Source organism: Budorcas taxicolor, chromosome 5 (assembly GCF_023091745.1).
Source record: "Budorcas taxicolor isolate Tak-1 chromosome 5, Takin1.1, whole genome shotgun sequence".
Taxonomy (NCBI): domain Eukaryota; kingdom Metazoa; phylum Chordata; class Mammalia; order Artiodactyla; family Bovidae; genus Budorcas; species Budorcas taxicolor.
Genome location: NC_068914.1, coordinates 89186372 through 89194861, shown reverse-complemented (window position 1 = coordinate 89194861; position 8490 = coordinate 89186372).

Genomic DNA, 8490 nt, shown 5'->3' with positions numbered 1-8490 from the left:
ATTGGCAGGTAGATGCTTTACCACTGAACCACCAGGGAAGCCCAATCCTGAAGGTACTCCTTAATAAACATCCTGAGCATTAAAATCTATGTCAGCGTCTTCTTTCTAGCCTGCAACACCTGTCACAAAGAGGAACTTGAAAGAATGAAGTCAACACACACAGAAAATATGAACTAGAGAGGGAGAAACAGAGGATCAGAGAATTGCTTATGCCATCACCCAGGGTCCAGCTCCAGTCTTGGTATCCTGTGGTTTGATTGCGTGAGCCAGTTAATCCACATTTCAGACATTTTGTTTTAGAGTTGGTTTGAGCTGGCTTTCTAGTATTTGTGTCCTAGTGAATACAGAAACCAACGGAACAAACTGCAAGGATTCCTGTGCTTTTTAAATGTTGATTAAAAACAGATGATGTGTGGAGGGTACCCAGGGGACATTGTGTCATTTATTGACCTCTCTGTGCCTTGATTTTTTTCATCTGCAAAATGGATCCCATTACCTATTTCATTGGATTGTTGTGAGGATTAACTGAGTTATTAATAATTCAGTTAGAACAGTACTGTACCTGACATAAATTTATTGTAAGTTGGTGCAAGGGAGCCATTCTCTTTCTTCATTTAAAAATCAATGGGGGACTTCCCTTGTGGTCCAGAGCCCCATGGTGAAGACTTCAATCTTCCAAAGCAGGGGACATAGACTTAAATACTGGCTGGGGGACTAAGGTCCTGCAGGTTTCAAGGCCAAAAAAAGTCAGTGGTAGCAGGCTTGTGCCAATCTTGAATCAGTGACTCTTATGCAAATTCCTTTTGTTGCTTTGTATGTTGGTATGGACCTAACAGAAGCAGGAGATATTAAGAAGAGATGGCAAGAATACACAGAAGAACTATACAAAAAAGATCTTCACGACCCGGATAATCACGATGGTGTGATCACTCACCAAGAGCCAGACATCCTGGAATGTGAAGTCAAGTGGGCCTTAGAAAGCATCACTACGAACAAAGCTAGTGGAGGTGATGGCATTCCAATGGAGCTATTTCAAATCCTGAAAGATGATGCTGTCAAAGTACTGCACTCAATATGCCAGCAAATTTGGAAAACTCAGCAGTGGCCACAGGACTGGAAAAGGTCCGTTTTCATTCCAATCCCAAAGAAGGGCAATGCCAAAGAATGCTCAAACTACTGCACAATTGCACTCATCTCACATGCTAGTAAAGTAATGCTCAGAATTCTCCAAGCCAGGCTTCAGCAATACGTGAACCGTGAACTCCCTAATGTTCAAGCTGGTTTTAGAAAAGGCAGAGGAGCCAGAGATCAAATTGCCAACATCCGGTGGATCATCAAAAAAGCAAGAGGGTTCCAGAAAAACATTTATTTCTGCTTTATTGACTATGCCAAAGCCTTTGACTGTGTGGATCACAAGAAACTGCGGAAAATTCTGAAAGAGATGGGAATACCAGACCACCTGACCTGCCTCTTGAGAAACCTGTATGCAGGTCAGGAAGCAACAGTTAGAACTGGACATGAAACAACAGACTGGTTCCAAATAGGAAAAGGAGTGAGTCAAGGCTGTATATTGTCACCCTGCTTATTTAACTTATATGCAGAGTACATCATGAGAAACGCTGGACTGGAAGAAACACAAGCTGGAATCAGGATTGCTGGGAGAAATATCAATAACCTCAGATATGCAGATGACACCACCCTCATGGAAGAAAGTGAAGAGGAACTAAAAGCCTCTTGATGAAAGTGAAAGAGGAGAGTGAAAAAGTTGGCTTAAAGCTCAACATTCAGAAAACGAAGATCATGGCATCTGGTCCCATCACTTCATGGGAAATAGATGGGGAAACAGTGGAAACAGTGTCAAACTTTATTTTTCTGGGCTCCAAAATCACTGCAGATGGTGACTGCAGCCATGAAATTAAAAGACGCTTACTCCTTGGAAGAAAAGTTATGATCAACCTAGACAGCATATTCAAAAGCAGAGACATTACTTTGCCGACTAAGGTCCGTCTAGTCAAGGCTATGGTTTTTCCTGTGGTCATGTATGGATGTGAGAGTTGGACTGTGAAGAAGGCTGAGCGCCGAAGAACTGATGCTTTTGAACTGAACTGTGGTGTTGGAGAAGACTCTTGGGAGTCTCTTGGACTGCAAGGAGATCCAACCAGTCCATTCTGAAGGAGATCAGCCCTGGGATTTCTTTGGAAGGAATGATGCTAAAGCTGAAGCTCCAGTACTTTGGCCACCTCATGTGAAGAGTTGACTCATTGGAGAAGACTCTGATGCTGGGAGGGATTGGGGGCAGGAGGAGTAGGGGACGACAGAGGATGAGATGGCTGGATGGCATCACGGACTCAATGGACGTGAGTCTGAATGAACTCCTGGAGTTGGTGATAGACAGGGAGGCCTGGCGTGCTGCTATTCATGGGGTTGCAAAGAGTCAGATATGACTGAGCGACTGAACTGAACTGAACTGATGTTGATGACATTATGATATAAGACACTGAGATTATTTAATCAGTCTTGCAAACGCCAATACCTACGGGAACAAGCCAGTAGCTCACATGAAGGAAGCAGGGAGTAATGGGAACTGTGACAAAATGGAAAGCATATACTTTGTCTAAAGTAAGCAGTGACCCAAGCATAGCTGATATGCTTCCTTAACCATTTGCAAGTACCTTCCTTTACCCTATGCAAAGGAAGGCTTATCACTGCTGAATTATTAATTTTTCAAGAAAAATTTTAAAAGTGTATTTTTATGTAAACTTTTATTTTTTTTGCAATATTGGCCGTTTAAAAAATACAACGAAGGCCAAACAAAACATATCTGTCAGTCACCAGCTTGAGGCTTCAGTTGTATAATATTTATTGAGTGGTAGTGGATTTTTTTTTCTTAAATATTTTAATCAAAATAGTACCTGAGCATGGGTCTTACTAAATTGTATACAAAAGCTTGGGGCTTCCCCAGTGACTCAGTGTTAAAGAATCTGCCTGCAGTGAGGAGATGCAGGAAACATGGGTTCGATCCCTGGGTTGGGAAGATTCCCTGGAGGTAGGCATGGCAATCCACTCCCGTATTCTTGCCTGCAGAATCCCAAGGTCAGAGGAGCCTTGTGGGCTACAGTCCACAGGGTCGCAAAGCCTCAGATACAACTGAGCATGCACGCGTTCACAGAGCTTAAAACTAAATCAGCATTCCTCTGACCCCCTTCTCTCAGGCCCCACCCTGAGAGAGTTATATTCTCCTAAATAATACCACTGTTTCTTGACTTACCCATTTTAGAAATTATGTTTTTAATTCATGACTTAAAGAATGAACTCATTTACCATTAATTATATTTTTGAGATTTAACCATGGGTATCTTCAACTTTCCCCTAGTCATCCAGTTTCTTTTAACACTATTGAGAGCTGAATCAGTCAGGAGTCAGTCAAAAACCATGACAATCATTTAATCAGAGAGAATTCAATGTAAGAATTGTTTACAATCATATAAAATGAACTGAAAAGGGCAAAAAGACTAACACAGAGTTTCTCAAGTTCAATGCTGTTGGCATTTTGGGCTGAATAATTTTTTGCATCGGGGGCTGTCCTGTGCATTGCAGCATGTTTAGCAGCATCGCTGGCGCCTCTTCATTAGATGCCAATAGCACCCAGACTTTGGGCTTCCCTGGTGGCTCAGACAGTAAAGAACCCTCCAGCAATGTGGGGGACCTGGGTTCGATTTCTGGGTTGGGAAGATCCCCAGGAGGAGGGCTTGGCAAACCACTCTAGTATATTTGCCTGCAGAATCCCCATGGACAGAGGAGCCTGGCGGGCTACATTCCGTGGGGTTGCAAAGAGTCAGACACCACTGAGCGACTAAGCACAGCACCCAGCACCCAGACACAGACACGCCCCCTGAATTGTGACAACCAAACACCCCACACCTCTGCTGGGGCTGCTCTCTGAGGGGGCACAATGAAACTAGTGCTGCAGGTGTTAGAAAAACTGCAAACTGGATTCAACAGCTACCAGCAAAGGGCTTGCAGCTCTGGAGGAGAAACTCTGTGGGAATGAGGCTCTCTGGAACAGGAAGGACCCTGGGAGGAGGACTCATCTTTCCTCCTCCAGCCCTGTGGCCGCCCTCTAATACCCCCTATAGGCAGAGCCTAGCAGTGAGCCTGTCTGCAGAGAAGAAGGGTGATGGACAGAGACACAGCTCTAGTGTCACAAAGGTGATGGAGAAGGGGTTTGGGCCGAAAGTGGGCACAAGAACCAAGCTCAGGACTAAATATCTTGTGAACCAAGCTCAGGACTAAATATCTTGTGTGTCATCCCATGTGATTCTAAACTTCTTGTGCTTCCTAATCACTGGGAATCTGAAATGAAATTGGAAAGGTAAGCAGGAATAAAGAAACATCATAGTTAAGTGGTTTGAACTTATTCCCTAGGAAAATAGAGAGCCACTGAAGACTTGAGGCAAAGGAGAAACGCATTTATAGACAACACATTGGATACCCTTTCCTGATGGCTAATCTTATCCATTGTGGATTGCTCCTTCTGGTTTTGCTCTCAGCATAACCTGATTTCCAATCCAGGGGACATTTTCCTTAAACCCCTCCAGGACTGTGTCCCCTGTCAGAGTTAATGGCTCCCTCCACTGGGTGCTCAGACCTTCTTTACGGGCCTCTTTGTCTTTGTTATTGTTGTTTAAATGTCTGTTTCTCCCACTAGACTGTTAATGCCTCTACAGGAATTGTGTTTTATTGATTTTTGGCCGCCCGCAGTCTAATGTATTAAGTGTTCCTTAAAGGCTTAATGGAAGGATGAACAAGCAGGAAGGGAAGAAGAAATCAAAACATAAATTTACTTGTTAACCTATACCTCTTAGACACATAATAATTTTTCGTGAGACAAATACACATAAAGGAAAAACATTCACAAAAATTATGGGATACGGCCAATGTTTCACTTAATTTAACTCCTTGAAAGATGTGTCCACCCCACTGACATGCTCCAAGACACACACACAATTAAATCTGAGCTACAGACTAACATTCTGAATTGTTGTACTTGTTCGATTCCTGTACCCATTTTTCCTTCTCTCCTTTCTGACCCTTCCCCCCTACAGAGTCTCAATCTAGGGCTCCCCAGTTGGGTGGTTGAGCTGATTTCTCCAGCCTCCCACTCTGACTTTCTTCACTTTCATTTCTTCCTGACAGCTCAGCAATTCTGAACACCCTCCAGACCAGATCTGACCCCCAGTGCCTCTTTCCCGTGGTTCCCACCAGAAACCATGGATAGGTTGAGGTGTCACATCGAACAAAGCTTCACTTTAAAGTTAAGCAGACTGAAGTCAGTCCCACGTTAGCTCTGTGACTTTGGGAAAACTTTCCCAACTTTCCTAGTCTTCCGTATCCTCTTCTCCAAAGTAGCTAATAACGCCTATCTTTAGGGGTTGTTAAGTAAATTGGACTATATGTTACATGTAAAGTTCCAAACATCAGGCCTGGTGTCTCAGGTGGGTTCCTAGAAACTGACGCTGAGAGATTTGTGTGCGAAAGTTTCATTAAGGAATGCCCTTGGGATCAACATCATGGGGCGGGAAGAAATAGGAATGGACGGAGAGGAAAGGACTAGAATGCAGTCACAATACGGCCTAAAGCTGGGAAGGTCCTTGAGAGGTGCTCTGCCCTGCCCCCATCAGCCAAGGCATTGAAAGCTGACTTCCCCCAGGGAGGGAACCATCTGTAACCTTGGATGAGCTGCTGGTCCTTGGCTGAGGGCAGTTCCTAGCAAGCAACTGTCAGCAGCTAACACCCGAGATTGGGGGCGGGGCTGAAGCTCAGATCTGAGGCAGGGATCTGGGCGTGTGGCAGGATACAAAAATACATTTGGTCTCCATCCCCAGTTTGGGGCACAGAGCTCCTAAAAGCCTTGGCATTTCCTGAGTGACAGGAGTATCTTTTGTTATCCTTAACAAGCTCCTTTGATCATACCTGTTGTTTAGTCACGCATTCATATCCGACTCTTTGCAACCGCATAAACTGTAGCCCGCCAAGCGCCTCTGTTCATGGGATTTTCCAGGCAAGAATACTGGAGTGGGCTGCCATTTCCTTTCTTCCCAACCCAGGGATCGAAACTGTGTCTCCTGCAAGTCTCCTGCACTGCAGGCAGATTCTTTACCAGTGAACCACCAGGAAGCCTGAGTTTATGCTAATCTGGCAATTTAGGGTGGGGCTCTAAATAGCTAAGATGTGACTGGTTCTGGGAAGACGAAATCGTTAAGAGTTAGAACTTTGAGCCTCACCCAGCAACCTCCAAGAAGGAAGAGGAAGGTGGGGGCTACGGGAAGGTGGGGGAGATTGAGCTCTATAAAAACTCTTGAGTGAGAGTCAGAGAACCTGGGTTGGGGAACACATTGATGTGCTGGGAGGTTGGCGTGCCTGGAGAGGGTATAGAAGCTATGTGTCCTCACAGGACCTCCCCACAATCCCCTCACCCCATATGCATCTCTTGCCTCTGAGTCTCTTCTATTTGCTGTTTCTGAGTTTTCCTTTTGTAATAAAGTGGTAAGTGTTATGCCCAAGGTCCAAATCCCCAGAACTGAGAGAACAAGACATCCATGGCAATGCAAACGCAAAAAGGGAATTTATTGCTGGCTCGAGCCAGGGCCCCGGCCACATCCAAGACAGTGGAATAGAGCCCGAGCCCCGAGCCCTGGCTTACAGCGGTATTTATAGGTTTAGGGCAGAGACAGGGAACTGGCAAGGTTGGATTGGTTACAAGGGTTTCTTTGCATCTACTAATTGGCCAGATATTCGCGTGTGCGGGCTTTCTTAGATTTCTATCCTCGTCCCGATTGGCACAGACCAGGCTACGGGGAGCATGCTGACAGGCTGAGTCCTCCCGTCGTGGGTAATTAATTTTGATCCCGCCTGGGCAGTGTCTCAGATGTTTCCAGGATGCTTGCTCCGGCCTATTTTAGTCATGGCCTCTATCAGGCCTCAACAGTAAGCACAAGTAAACTGTGTTCCTGAGTTCTGCGAGCCATCGTAGCAAATTGTAGAACCTAGGAAAAGAGTTCTGAAACCTCTAATTTATAGTCAGTTGGTTAGATATATGAATGGCTAGGGACTTACACCTGGTGTCTAGTCCTGTGCTTCTGAGTCTTTAAACTGTGAGATCTGCACCAACTCTGAGTAGTGTCAGTATTGAATTGCCGGACACCCCATTGGGTTCGGAGGTTTCACTGGTGTCAAAGTCACCCTAGGTGGGTGTTGTGAACCCCCCCGCCACCACCAACTCTAATAAACTTGATTCTCTTTTCATTCTGCTTCGTGTCTAGAAATTCTTTTTCAACCAGCACAGGGACCATGACAGTAGGTGCTTGATAAATGTAGCAGTTTTGTAAATTGAAAGAAAAATAAAAACAATGCTAAAATGTAGTGGACATTCAGTATTTCCTGAATGAAAAAATAAATGCTAACTCTGGGTACAAAAACCTTGACAATAGTTGTTAGTTGTGTGAAATGAAACTATCTCCTGCCATATCAATCAATAATCAAGAAATGTCACAGCCTTCAGTGATTTCTGGCCTCCAAGTGTGAGGCCATCAATTCTTTGGTGCTCAACCTTCTTTACGGTGAACGAGTTCTTGCCTGGAGAATCCCAGGGGTGGGGTAGCCTGGTAGCAGCAGGGCTCCCAAAGCTGTGATCCAGCAGATGTCACCTCGCCTTGGGGATTGCTGAGGAGCTGGGGGTGGGGAATGTAAGAAGCAGCCATCTGCCACTCCTTAAGTTGAACAAGGAAATAGAATTTGGCCCCAGATAGCTGAGGTGCATATGAAAGGAATGCATTCAGGGAGCGCAGAGGCTTGCATCTTCTCAAAGAATGCTAAATTCCTTAATTTGATATCTGATCTTTGATCTTAAGCCTGCCTGCTCTGTTTGCTGCAAACTTGTATATAGCCTGACTCCTCCTCCAGCCTCCTGAGAGCAGTATTCTCAGAAATACTGAGATGCTATCTACCAGACCTGGGAGTCCTAAACATTCCCACCAAATAAAATAACTCTCTACTTTCAGGTTGGAGAGGAAATGGCAACCCACTCCAGTATTCTTGCCTGGAGAATTCCGTGGACAGAGGAGTCTAGCAAGCTATAGTCCATACAGTCCATGGGGTCACAGAGAGTCAGACATGACTGAGTGACCAACATTTTCACTTTTCAGGTTGTGACTGTATTTTTTAGTCCACAGTTGATTCTATCCAGTTCTGATATACTTTTAATTATACCTGGGTGGGATTAACTCATGATGAAAATATCAAAAAGGATGTGAAAGCATTTCAATCTAATAAATGAAACCAGAGGTTACAAAACGGAGAAAATCACACACACACAAGCCTTGAGGAGAGTCGAACTTAAGAGAACTGAGAGATTGATTTCCCTGTAAATGCCTGATTTACAGACGACCAAGACTTATCTCCTGACAAATGAAAACCATCCAAAAATCTCTC